Here is a 14,494-nt window from a genome sequence, read left to right as displayed (position 1 = left end):
AATATTTATCGTACTTAACATATAGGACATGATTGAGATTGATTTTTTTTAGGGGCTCAGGGAGATCTTGGTCTTGAGGTCCTGGAGTTCTCAACAAGAACGTGTTTTTGAGGTGCTTTGATCTTCTTTCTTTGTGTTGAGCCATTTAGTTGATTGGTGGGACTATCATTTTTTTTCCTAAATGATAAGATAAAGTACTCACACATATTTAGTATAAGTACAATCAAAGGAATAAGAAAATAAAATATCACGGAACAGCACCAGAGCTGCCCTGTTGTCCATCCATAACACCTCTCTAGCATACTTGCAACGAAGGAGGCGGCACAACCTATGATACTATTCATCTCATGATAGACGTGCCTGATGTCAGTGAAGTACACCCACTCAGGAGCCTCTAAATATCACACAAGGGAGGATGCATGGGAATTGCCGCCCTTACTTGCCTCTGAATCCACCTCGGAGTATCAGATTTTAGGATGTCAGCATCTCACACGATCACATAACCATGCTATTTTTTTTTTTTTTATTATTACAATATATTTTGAGTTCGGGACTGGGTGTCTATGTTGCTTCCCTGTGATGCTTGTAACGGAGAGGGAAAGGGTTTGGGCTTGGGACACTTGGTATATGTTATTTCAGCTCGTGGATCATATGCACATTTGGAGGCATGTTATCTGTATGCCGCTCGAATAATAGATTGAGCTATGAGGAAGATACCTTACTATACCCAGTTTGGTTGTGGAGAGAGGCGGAGAAAGAGAATCAAGGAGAATTTTTTATCAGATTTTTCTCTTCCCCTTCCAGCTCTCTCCCTTTTCTTTGCTATACCCTTCTCTAAATAGCTTATCCATCGCTGAGGCAAGTTCTCAAAGAATTGCATTATTTACCAATCATTTTTCATGAAAATCTTTAAGTGGAAACTAGTCCCAGTACTGATGTTTTGAACACGATAGTATATCATTCATGTGATAAGATCTTCTCAAGATTGATTTTGGTTTGGGAAGGGAATTTTTGAACGGTTGGGTCAACTTGTTGATACCAAGTCCATGTTATTTGACATGAGGCAAATAACATCAATTTATTTATGAAAATTAGGTTAAATGAGAACAATCTAGCTTGCCGACTCTTTTTTTTTTTTCCTCCTATTTGATCGAAAACTCTCACACTTTGAATTTTATTATCCAGATAACAAGTTTCAAATTGACAATTTTAAAACATTAATTATTGCAACATAAAATCTTTGATTATGCACTTGATGCAGGATGGACGGAAAAAGATATAGAGAGAAAGATGAAGGAGAAAGAAGAGAAGCAGAGAAAAAAAAAAATAGAGAGAAAAGAGGAAAAAAAAAGGAAGGGTGGCTCTACCATCTCAATAATATAAATTATAATTTCAATTAAAATAATAATAAATTTATATAAATGATTCAAAATTTTATCCAAAATTTGTATAAAACTAAAATATTATGCTTCACATTTCACTTCATAAAAATATATCTAAACTTTTTATCAACAAACATTCATCCGTCGGTACTTCATGCAATACCTCCTCCAAATATTTGTATATATGTGATATCCTGTAAAATCATAGTTGCACATCACCATAATTGCATGCAAGGCTTCAAGAGACAACATGGTGTAGCTCCATCACCATGCCCATGACTCCCTTAACAGGTGAAAACAAGAGGAGGGGAATTTCCCGGCATATTGTTTTCTTCCAAATATAGCATGATGATGTTCATAGTTACGTGGATCCCACAGTATGATGTAGTACACGGAGCTCAGACAATCATGCCCATACTGCAGTGATGATTCCAACTATTATAGTGGAATGGGATCTCTGTAATTAAATCTTGAATTGTATAAAATCCAAAATTAAGTAAAAGGAGTACTTTCTAAAACAACTAAAAACTATGAATTATCTAAAGAAACTTTACCAGATCAGAGGATCACACCAGTCCACTCCTACGTGTTACGTCTCATCGCACTGGCGAGTAGTTTCTTCCGTACGCACGTTGTCTGATATAACGATCGACTAAGTAGCCGCGTTTGTTGGTCCGTACACGAATGGCTTAACAAGCGACGGCGAATGGGAAGCGCACGAGCGCGATACCGACGGCGAACAGGAGTAGGATCACTGCCAGGCAGCGACGCGGTGCCAAGAAAATAGAAAACCGTAACTGGCGTCGGTCGCCTCACTCCGCTTCTTTCCTCGCCATCTCTCTGACCATCATCAAAGGGAGCAAGAGAGAGGGGGGAGACTAGAGGGGGAGAGAGAGAGAGCGCGAGTTCTGAAATCCTCTCCGCTTGGATTCTCCCCAATATCCCTCGCCCGCCGATATCCCCTCTCCCTTCTCGATCTTGGTCGCTGGAATCCAGCGCAAACCCTCCTCTCGATCGATCATCCGGTCTCTCTATCCTTCAATCCCCGAGTCTTTTCCGCTCTAGGGTCTTTTCTTGAATCCGCCCTTCTCTTCTTGAAATGGACAACAAGACGGCCGACCGGTATGGCAACAAGAGGGCCCACCAAAGAGTGGGTTCCTCGGCGGCGGCGGCGGTCCCGGACAGGGCCAACAAGGTGTGCTACCACTGGCGGGCGGGGCGGTGCAACCGCCACCCGTGCCCCTTCGTCCACAGCGAGCTGCCGGCGCAGCTGGACGGGGTGGCGGCGAAGCGGACCCACCACCAGGGCCTCGTGTGGCGGAACCCTAACAGCGGCGGCGGCAATTCTACCCCCTCCTGGAAGTGGGGGAAGGGGCCAGGGGGAGGGGCGGCCACCGGACAAGGTCTGCAACTACTTTCTCGCCGGAAATTGTACCTTTGGAGAGAGTTGCCGGTTCTTGCACTCGTGGTTTATCGGCGATAGCTTCTCCCTCTTGACCCCTCTCCAGGGGCATCAAAAGGTGGCTTTCTTTACCTCGTTATGCTCCCTTGAACCTTTGGTGGGTTTTGGACCTTTGGTGGTTTGATAGAAAGGAGTTATCTTGGCAGGCGGTTACAGGGATCGCACTTCCATCGGGGTCCGACAAGTTGTATTCGGGGAGCCAGGACGAATCTGTTCGGGTATGGATTGTCAGAGCGGGCAGGTATAAATTCTCTTGGCATTGTTTACCCATGGAATATTGGATATAATATCTTTAATCTATCATGTCTCTGGGATAGTGTGTTGGGATCATTAATTTGGGAGGCCAAATCGGTTGCATGATCAGCGAGGGGCCATGGGTATTTATTGGTATTCCCCATGCTGTTAAGGTGAGATTTTTTTTTTAATAAAATTTATTTCTTACCTTTTCTTGGAAAAGTTTGAATTTCGTGTTTCATGTATCACTCTTCTTGCATTTTGAATGGCCTCTAGTCTTCAGCTTGGATGTGGATGATTGTGTTTGCGTGGTGGTGAGCCTTGTGTGTCTCAGTTCTCCTTTGGTGGTCATGCAGGCATGGAACACACAAACTGCGATAGATCTAAGTCTCAGTGGACCTGCTGGCCAAGTGTATGCTTTGGCTGTTGGTAATATGATGGTTTTTGCCGGGACACAAGTATTCCTCTTTCTTCTTAACCCTTTTCAAAATCTTTTCTTAATTTTGTATGGAAATAAGTGTAGATGAAATGTATAGGTGAACTTGTGGCACATGCTTGAAAGAAGATTCCATGTCTTTCTTCTTTCTGTTGCAGGGTGGACGTATATTGGCATGGAAGTTCAGTGCTGTAGGGAACTGCTTTGAACCAGCAGCATCTCTTAGTGGCCATCAACTTGCTGTTGTTTCATTAGTTGTGGGTGCGATGAGGCTCTACTCTGGCTCAATGGATCGTACTATAAAAGTAAGAAATTTATGACTTATCCCTTAGTTTATATTTAATTTGATGTGCAATATTTTTAAAAATTGAGTTTGATGTGTTCCATTCGGTAGGTGAGTAATTGTGATGCTTCTTGTATAAACTTCATTAAAAATATGGTTTGCCGTACTACTCCATACCACCTGGTACAGGGCATACCATACCATAGTGCTACCATACCAATATGCCATACCATACCATACCGATACTACCATACCGTAATGAACCATGTACCGATGCTATAATATATAGAATTTTACCAGTACAGGATTTGGTACCGAGACAGTGAACTTTGATTAAAAACATGCTAGCACATACAATAATCTAGTGTTGTTAATTTCATGTGTTTGAGGGTGGCCTTGGTACAATTTTAAGGTTGCTCCATTCTAACATGGGTGTATGGGTTCAAAACATGGAAAGACTCTCTGCATGTAAAGCTAAAATTACGTATATTTGACCTGTTGTTGACCTTGTAGTGCTGGAACTTCGTGCACTTGGATGCCCTTTAAGGATTCTACATCTATCTATCATTAAACCTTGAATCTACTCGACGACCAAATATAGCATTTTCAGTTATATGATGAATTTCTCAGCTACCTTTTCCTCTTAATATTTTATTATTTTTTAAGTTTATGTATTGACAACATCATCATGTTTGGCATACAGTGCAACCATAAAGCCACTACAATATTGGTTTGCATGGGTAAAAGAACTATATGATTCAAGTTTACTTATTTGACTTTGATTTGTCAGGCTGGTTTTGATCATTGAGATAATTCATCTATTTCTTTTAATAAAAAACCTTGCCAGTCAATGTCTTTTTTTGACCTTTTGTTTCAAGGAAGAGATCAGTATTTGCATCACCCTCTTGCCATAGGGGAGGTATAGAGGAGGCAAGTGTCTGGAGCATTATGCCATTTGAGTGATGCAAGATGATTTACAAAATGTGTACCACTGGTTGTTGATTTTGATGTGCAAGATGATGTTCCTATATCAAAATAAGATTCTCCCTTGCCAATTTTCCTGATTTTCTTTTTTTCCCATTTGCTCTATTAGCATAAGATATACATTGTTCAATCTTATAAACATTTGATTTGATATATCTTTCAGGTGTGGGACCTGGCTACTTTACAGTGCATCCAGACCCTCACTGACCATGTATCAGTTGTCATGTCAGTACTTTGTTGGGATCAATTTTTATTATCTTGTTCGCTGGACCAAACAATAAAGGTCAGAACTTTTTGGTATATTTAGTGCTAATCACTTACAAGTACATGTTATTTGGGCTCATTACGTCTATGGTTACTTGGCACTCAATCATCAGGCTGTCAATTATTATTTACCTCTTTATTTTTTTTTTCCTGCGGGTCCATGCAGGTTTGGGTTGCTACAGAAAGTGGAAATTATGAAGTAACTTATACTCATAATGAAGAACATGTACGTCTCTGTGCCGTAGAATGTAAACTCATGAAATTGGAAATAACCGGTCATTTTAAAAGTGATCACTTTTTTTGAGAATAAGATTTACCTTGCTCATAACTGACAGAATTGTGAAATGAGAACATTATAGTGCTTGCTCATATAAACATCTCTCTATCACTGCTACGAAATGATTGAATGTTGAAGCTTTAACTTCTAAAAACCTCGCTTAGTCATTACTTATTTTTTGTTATGCTTGTCCCTGACATTAGATAAATGTGATGATCAAAACAATGGGGTTGTTTGGTGCCCAATGGGCCTTATAACAGGTTGGGACATTATTGGTTTTCAAAAATTACCTAATTTCAAAAAATACTGCATTTCAAGTAGATATTGTTAGTGAAAGTTATTCCCTCCGTAAGTTTTGCAATATGAGTTAGTCTCGGATGTAGTAGATCTCGCTCTTAGACCCCATCTTGACCTACTCGGTGGCCAAAGTTGTCTGAAGCAAGTTGCATCCCATTTTATTTAATCCTTTTTTGAGGAGAAATCTCTAAAAGCATATATTGGGCAAAGGGTATAGAAGAAACCTTCCCAGCAACTAGCTTCAGATTCTATGATCCTTTCGATCTTAAAGCTGTTTCACATATTTTCTCATTAAATTTTATCATGAGTTGTCTTTTGCTTTATATTGTGTTTGTCCCAAAATCTCTAGTTAAAATCTTTTCTTATGATGGCTTGAAGTAAAAGTGGTGATTTAATGCTTTTAATCCATTTAAAAGTTTTACTCTTTCTTAAGGGAACGTTTCATAGGATGTAGGTGGACCTACATTGTCAATTGTCACTATAATGGTATATTTGAATTCACTAACCTGAACATGTTGCTTAGGATTTGTGTGGACCTATGATGTCAACAAACTTTGAGATCTGTGGTAACTTAGCATAAGTTGGTATATTGAAGAGTTTGTCTGATGATTAGTCACTAGTTGACATTGGCTATACCAAATGGACTAGAACCCAAGATGCTTTTTGGTACTCGATTTTGAATGAGTAGGGCGGAACCTAGGGTAATCGCCTAGTACTAATAGGTATTGATCAATATTGGTCAGTAGTCAGTACCAAGGTTTTAAATACTGATACCAAACCTCGTAAGGTTTCTCCATTCAATAGTTAGTACTAAGGCTTTAAATCCTAGTACCAAACCTCTTATGGTTTTCCCATTGGAGCGGCAATGTCAAATATGGTACTGATACTGACCATACATATCGAAACTAACATCTAATTTTTTTTTTTTTAAACTATTGGTATTTACTAATACTGTTAGTATGGTATCACTTATATGCACCGTTACAAAGCAATACAAATTGGAATGCTCGGTACATATTAGTATGGCTTTTCAATGTCCAAGCACCTGTACCGATGCCATTTTCATGCTAGAATGGTAAGATACTGATTGTACCATCCTATTTCATTACGTTTTGGAACCATGGCGAGTACCGATTCAAAGATGGTTTTTTGCCTTTTTTTTTTGTTTTCTTCCCAATTCACCCACTCTCTTCAATGTGATTTGGAGAATAAGAGTTTGCGAGGCACTTCTACTATGATATTTTGGATTCAATAAGATTTTGGTTAGCTTGAAGCCTACAAATATATCAACCCATGATAAGCAACTCGCTCCACCTTTTTTTTGGAATTTTTTATCACTAAACCTAAGAAAGGAAGACAATTTTTTATCCATTTTGTTTAGATATGTTTCATTTTTTTTTATAATAATTTCAGCACATTTTCTGGTTTTAGATCAATTTTTGCATAAACAATTATTCCAAATAAACTTAAATATGGGAAAAAAATAATAGCATGTAAAGCATGTTAGGAATAGCTAATATAAGCAAATCCATGCCATAGAGCGTTGGTGACAACAAATAATTTTTGGCATCCAAAGCTATGATTTGCTAGAGGATTATATGGCAGGCAATCTAGGAAGTGGAGGTCTAACTAGTCCAAGTCTCAAAGATTTGTATAAAAGCTCACAAATGATGGAGCTTTGGCAGTAAGTGGGCTAGACCAAGTAAACTTTTGGTAGGAGCAGGAAATGATGTTTCATTGATAATAGTGATCTCATACTCATCGCACAATGCGATCTTGGAGAAAAGTTGTTTGCATCATTTAATTGATCGCTAAGTTCAAGTCATCAAGGAATGACATGTAGAAAGTCTCTAATTCCATTAGAGTAAGAGCTTAGAGTTTGGAGTATACCTCAACTTAAGGGTGTGAGCACTTTGTGGCAAGCATACCACCAAAACATGTAGCATTATTGCACATAGGTTTTGTGCATAAACCAACACAACTTAACAAATAGTCGGCGTGATAGAAATGGTACATACCATGTACCTAGGGTACTGATCATGATTTGTCGTACTGCCCCGTATCATATGGGATGGGGCATATGCTGTATTGTACCGATCTCATATTTGTTATCTTGTACCATATTGATACTTGATACGGTATCTAATATCTTACTAAACCACGTACCGACACTATAATAGGATGGTACCAATGTGGGGTCCAGTATTGAGATGGTGAACTTTGATACTAACTTATGTTGCATAGGCCCATATTGTAGCATGTTGTGGTGATCGCATGTGGTGCAATAATGAAATTCATGGATGGGACCAATATGTTTGGTTTGCTATGTCAAAAGCAATGGTATATGGAGGTTAGAACCAAGGTCTTATGTCCGAAGAAGACGGAGGGTGTCCTAGCCATCTTGTCCCGTTCCTATGAGAAAATAGAATTGGGAGAGGGTTGGGCTGCGAAATCTATTCACATGGGGAGAGAAGAAGAAAGAGGACAAAAGAAAGGAAGAAAATATGAAGAAAAGAGAAGTGGAAGGAAAGAAGAAGAAGAAAAACGAAAGAAAGAAAGGGAAGGAGAACAAAAAAAAAATAAAAGAAAAAAGGAAGAAAATAATGAAGAAGAAAAAGGAAAAAAAAAGGAAGGGATAAGGAAAAAAAAAAAGGAAAGGAAAGAAAGAAAGGCAGAAGACAAAGAAAGAAAAGAAGGAAAGAAAAAAAAGAAGGGAGAGAAATGGAGGATATCTACTAGGTCAGATGACTAGAATCGCCATCGGGATAGGATGGGATGGTGGGGCGTCCTGTTCCATGGAGATATTGGGACACCTCCATCCCATAAAATTTAAAATCTTAGTTAGAACCAAATATGTCTTAACTGAATATTTTATATAAGATGATCCAGGATGCCTCCTTGCTCATCCCAAATTATTCTTTTAGCCTTTTCTTGAAGCTTATTGAATTGATCAAGGTAGAAATGATATTGAATTAAGAATTTAACCTTGATTTGAAGAAGTGCAATGAATTAGATTAGGTGTTATTATTTTGGATTTTTCAATTCATTTTTAATTGAATCCATTTTCGTTAATCTTTTTTTATTGTTTAAAAAATTGTTAATTGATGCATTCTTCAATGAATTCATGAATGAAACTCTAGCAAGAATGAAGAAATTTTCGGAGAAGTGATTTTTATTCTCATGACTTGAAGAAGTGTCCGATAAGTATCCATCTATTAACTTTCAATTTTTTAATAATTTTTTTGGATTGAAGGTTGAGTAGCCTTCTTAAACACATTGTAATTTTTCATGCTCAAATATTTATGAAATTGTTCCCAACGGGGAAAAAATTTTCTATGAAAGGATCATGAATATCACCTAGAATAGTGAGAAAACCATCAGGGCTTGGATATTTTTAGATTGATTATTTTAAGTGATCAGTTGCTAAATTCCTAATAATGCAACCAATCGTTCATGCCAACTTCATAAACAATACTATAAGTGTCCATTAATAGGTCATTTTGTGATCAATCATGGATACTATATTGTTAAGTATAAATTATTTTGTTGCTCATAGTTGCTTCTTTTATATAGAAAATATCAAGACCATAAAACTAGAATCAGAATCCATGTCGACCAACCAACGATACAGTTTGGTATGCCCCTGTACCGAGCCTAAATCGATATGGCAACGAAAGCAGAGGATAGGGAGAACTAGAAAGGAAAAGAGAGAGAGAGAGAGAGAGAAAGGGGAGGGAGGGAGAGGAAGGGAAGAATAGGGAGGCTAGCGGAGATGTCAGTAGTGGCCATCAAGGCCTCTGGAGCTCCATCCTCCTATGAAGAGATGAGAATAGTGAGAGATAGAGAGAGAGAGGGAGGGAGGGAGATAAACAAATTGCGGACTTTACTGTGCATTGTGAAAAAATTAAATGCGATTGAAATAAGAGCAGGTCGTCGCTGTTTCGATCTAGCGGAGGCCATGGGGGCGGGGATCTGGCTGTCTCGGGGCCTTGATGGCCCTTTGCCTGCCACCGCCGACCTTCTTGCCACTTCCTCCTCTCCCTCCTTCCATTTCTCTCTTCCCTCCCCCCCTCTCTATCTCTCCATCTCTCTCTATTCTCGTCTCTTCATAGGAGGGTAGAGCTTTGGAGGCCTTGGCGGCCTCAACAAGCTATCGCTAGCTAGCACCATCCTTTCTCTCTCCTTCCCTCCTCCCCTCTCTCTTCCTCTCTTTCCTTGTCCTTCCCTCTGTTTTTGTCAGTGTTCTAAATTAAACACTCGAACTGCATCAATAGGCCGCCAGTATGGTTCAACACGCCTTGAACTCCCCACTTTGCGGTGTTTCAGCGAACACTGGAATATATTATGGATAATATTATATAAATTATTGAACATAATGAAATATTTGTGCTTGTGTGCGTGCTTGTTTACATCTCAAATATGATCATAATCTTATATACATCTTTTATCATGTTTTACATGATAGTGTGTAATTTATGAACAAAGTTTTTCTATTTTCCCTTTTGAAGTTCAATTTTTAATTGATAGATGCTTTCAAATACTACTATACAATTACAACCCATCTTTTCTCAATGGGTACAAAACATTCATGCTTTAGCACCTAGGGTAACTTCTCCTGCTGCAACAAGTACTGGCTTAACTTTGGGGGGGTGTGGGGGGGCGGGGGTGTTCTAATTTTTAGATTTTGTGCCACTTGTCCTAAACTTGGAATGAAATATGCCTAGGAATGGAGAGACCACTATGCAAACCCTTTCCTTCAAACTTAATGCTGGTTAGGAGGCTAGCAGGAGATGTCACAGGGTCCCTCAAGGTTGGTAACCATGAAAGCTCATCTTGTGGGCATGGGACATCAGACATTTGAGCAGTGCATTTCGATTGCATAGTAAACTTTGGATGATGACATAGAGAAGTTACCTAAGGGTTGATGATGCCTCAAGCAACGTAAAATACATAAATCTCATGATATAGATATCTTTGGAATCAGTAAAAAGAACATTACTGGTTTATAGAGTCGAGAATGAATCATAATGGAGCAAAAAAGAATTTCAGAGAAATATTCACATTTCTAAAAAAATGAGCTTCACTATGCATCAAGTACAGCTAACTGAAAGAAGTGAATTCGCAAAAGAAAGCATCAAAGACTAGAAATGCATACACCTCATGATAAAGAAAGCTCTGGAATCACTTTTAAAAAACTTTAAGGGTTTTTCAAGATCAAAGAAGAATCATAGTGGAGAGATGAGAAATGCTGGTGTATCTGCAAAAATGAATTTCAGGTAAATGTTGACATATCTAAATAAATGAGCTTCACCATGCATCAGGTACAGCCAAGCAAACAAAAAGAATTGTGCACAAGTAAAACATTTGATATGTCACCCTCCCAAACTAAGTAGGCACATGAACCAAGGTATTTGGAGCAAGGTTTGCCGTACCTCCCCATACCACCTGGTACGGGGCGTACCATACGGTATTGGCACTACCATGCCACCCTGAATCGCATACCAACACTGTAGTAAGATGCTACCAGTACAGGGTCTAACATCGAGATGGTGAATCTTGATTTGAAGGGAGATCATCTGGTGAGATAGAATTAGAGCAGCTAAGCAGAAAAGATTGATTGTTCAGCAACTCACTATCCATATGAACAGAGGGTTCAGAAGTATATCAAGGACTCCACTATGTTTCAAGTAGTGAAGCCCTAAATATGAAGACATGACTCAAAAAGGTCAATAAAATATGATTACCTTTAATGTCTCACAGGAAGTAGTTTGGAGAATGTAGGTCCCTTTGCTTTTGAGGATAATGTGCATCGGTGATTGCCAGGTTACTGGTAGAAAATAAATTCATAAAGTTTAGGAACATGAAGAACAGCATTACAGGTTCAGAGCATCCTATTGAGAAGCAGGACAGGAATGAAGAATTGCACTAGCAGGAAAGAATGATGATGACGCAAGCATGTTAGATGATCAGGAATACTGGTAACAGTCATGTGGCTTCAGGCACCTCACAATTGAAGGTTACACACAATGTTTGGCTGGACATCAATAATGGCCATGTCAAAATGATTTTGAGATGATTTGTTGCACCATGTAAGTCATGGACTCATTCAAATTAGCCTGAATAAATGGAATCAGAGAAAGAATGCTGTTGGTAATGGTGCTTTCTGTGCAAGGCAAGTATTGGAGGCAAAAGGACTGGCAAGAATATAACAGCAACAGTAAGTCATGGCCGAGGGTAAGAATTGTAGGAAAAGCTCAAGCATTGTAGGATTAAAAAGCATCAAGCATCACACAATCAGCAGAAACATACAGCCTCTAAAGGTTGGTCTATCACAACCTTTGTAGGATGGTGGGCACGAGCAAGATGTAAAATTAGAATTGACCTCAAGAAATGGAAAAAAATCAAATTGTATTTACCTAAATATACATACTAAGAAGCAACCACATAAGGTCTTTTATTCAAATCCCTACACTTCTGGAGCTAGACCCTATACTGAGGGTCTGGCTCTAGCCCTATGGACAATTGAGGAAGCTTGGCAATATTTACCTTTTAAGCTACGACAGCAGTAATACATATTACTATATTAGTACTGTCATTTCTAATTATGAGTTTAGCCTATGTAAAGCATTTTCCATTGTTTACATCCACCATTTATGCCTTAAGGTTTGGTAATATACAAATATATTAAAATTATGCTAGAACTTTTTATTATAAATGATTTACTTAAATTAAACAATGACTGATTATATACTTAGGTTGTTGCCTGGGCAATCGCCTAGGCTATAGCTAGTTCTATTACTAGGGTTGACTGAGCTATTTTTGACAGCTATGCTCTCCCTTAACCATCCTTAGAATATCTCCTCTCCAACTGCCCAACCTTTAAAACTCATAACGTCCTCTTTATCTTTAGTTTTTCAATAACAATTTATAGTCAGCCAGCCAAACATGTAAATAATTTTATAGCATCCGTTTTATCTGCTGTCAAACTAGAGCGTCATTGCACTATGTGAATGTATAGTGGCCTTGCTTAGATTTGTGTAGATACAAATACACATCGTTTCTACACTTAGGCAATCAAGGGTGAATCTCTTGACATGTCATATGTGATGTGTATGATCCACCGTTCTATTATTGCAGACTAAGGGTATTTCCTAGCACCTTCTCTTTTGAGCTCACAATGCCTGTCACTCTTCTTTGCTGCATTCGCCTGTCAATCTTCGCCCTTTGCATGAAAGTTTATGCTTGATGCCATTTGCCGAATCATCATTTCTTTCCATATCTTCACTATCTAGCATCTCATTGTCCTAGGAAAGGTCACTTGTTCATGCGCCAAGTTTATTATTTAAGAGGGGGAGACTCACAGATATTCTTTGCTTTGACAGCCGTCATTGGTTATGAAATGGCTTACCTTAATAATGCTGCTGTCTTCCATGGACTCCAAGTTTGGTCATTATGGTGGTCCTATGTACATGAGTTCCGACAATTTTTGTTATCTGAATTTAGGATTTCTATTTTTTCTGAAGCACATCAAAGTTGAGATGTCAATATGCTTTCGATAAAATTGTAAGATACGATTGTGTGCACCAATTTTGTGAATGGATCATGACCTAATGCTAATTCAGATCATGTCATTAGCAGATTTAGGGCTTCACGCAGAAAGTTGGCTAGAATGATGCTAGATCTGCTTATATATGGATTACTTTGTAAGTTTTAAAGAGGAAGAGAACTTAAGATTCCTAAACAATTAAATGGTAGTGCATATGAAAAAATTTTATCGGTGCTATAAGATCAGCAAACAACCAGAAATTTATCGTGTACTCATTGCGGTTAATGCTCCTGTCTTATGGTGAGATGGTGGATTCAATGGATTCTTTTGACCCTTACACATATTTTGCAGTTTCTTCACTGGAGTTGATATGTATTTGTTTTATGAGTTTATCTAGAAATGCAACATGCTTCTGAAAGTAGATATCAGACGGCTTTGTTTTTGTTCAACTCAGCTGTCAGGATTACATTGTTCAGTAATGCATTTATCCTTCTTCAGGGAGTGCTTGCACTCTGTGGTATGCATGATGCTCAAGCAAGACCAGTTCTACCATGTTCATGCAATGACAACAGCACCCGCATCTATGACCTGCCAGCGTAAGTATGCATATATGTGATCTGATGAGTTTGAGACCAAGCAAGTTTCCCTCAACTTGAAAGAAATCTTCCGTGTAGGTTCAGCGAGAGGGGTAAAATCTTCTCCAAGGAGGAAATGAGAGCAATACAAATTGGTCCTGGTGGGTTATTCTTTACAGGAGAAGGAACAGGTGAACTGAAGGTGTGGAAGTGGTTGACAAATGAGACACCAACTTCATGAGCTGATGACAATCCATTCTTTGTATTCTATATTCATTTTCTCACGTAATTTATAAGGGATTTGTTGAAATGCAATGCAAGATGTATGGGAACCAGTTTTGATATTTTTGCCAATTGATCAATTTGTTCCTTGGAAAGCACCTTGTCTGAATAGAATCCAGACAACAAGGTTTAAAAGCTTGTACTGTACAATCAAATGCAGGATCCCCGCAGCATGGGACGTGTCCAGAGACACAGCGTAGCGTATGCTGAGATCTGATTTCCCATTGCAATCTGAGTTCTATACAGCTTGAAAGATCCAACTTCTGTGGAAGAAAAATCAGTTCTTAGACCAATGTATTGTGTTTTGGTGAGTTGGGATTCTGGCCAGCCCAGTCAGTGGTTTCTCAAAATTTCTTGCTGATTGAGTTGCAGCCGTTTAGTGCTTATGGATGGAACAAGAATCCGTGGACTTGAGCTGTCATGATTTGGTATTAGTATTTAGAGGATCACAATCGGAGAGAATATGGATGTG

The 14,494-nt window shown here is 38.7% G+C and overlaps 1 pseudogene; it reads left to right on the top strand.

Moving 5' to 3' along the window:
• Positions 1-2,063: 2,063 nt before the first annotated feature.
• LOC105043380 (zinc finger CCCH domain-containing protein 17-like) lies at positions 2,064-14,216 on the top strand (annotated as a pseudogene).
• The last annotated feature ends 278 nt before the right edge of the window (positions 14,217-14,494 follow it).

This window comes from Elaeis guineensis, chromosome 4 (genome assembly GCF_000442705.2).
Source record: "Elaeis guineensis isolate ETL-2024a chromosome 4, EG11, whole genome shotgun sequence".
NCBI classification, from domain to species: Eukaryota; Viridiplantae; Streptophyta; class Magnoliopsida; order Arecales; family Arecaceae; genus Elaeis; species Elaeis guineensis.
Note: the sequence above shows the minus strand (reverse complement) of the source record. Positions and strands in the feature narration are given on the sequence as shown.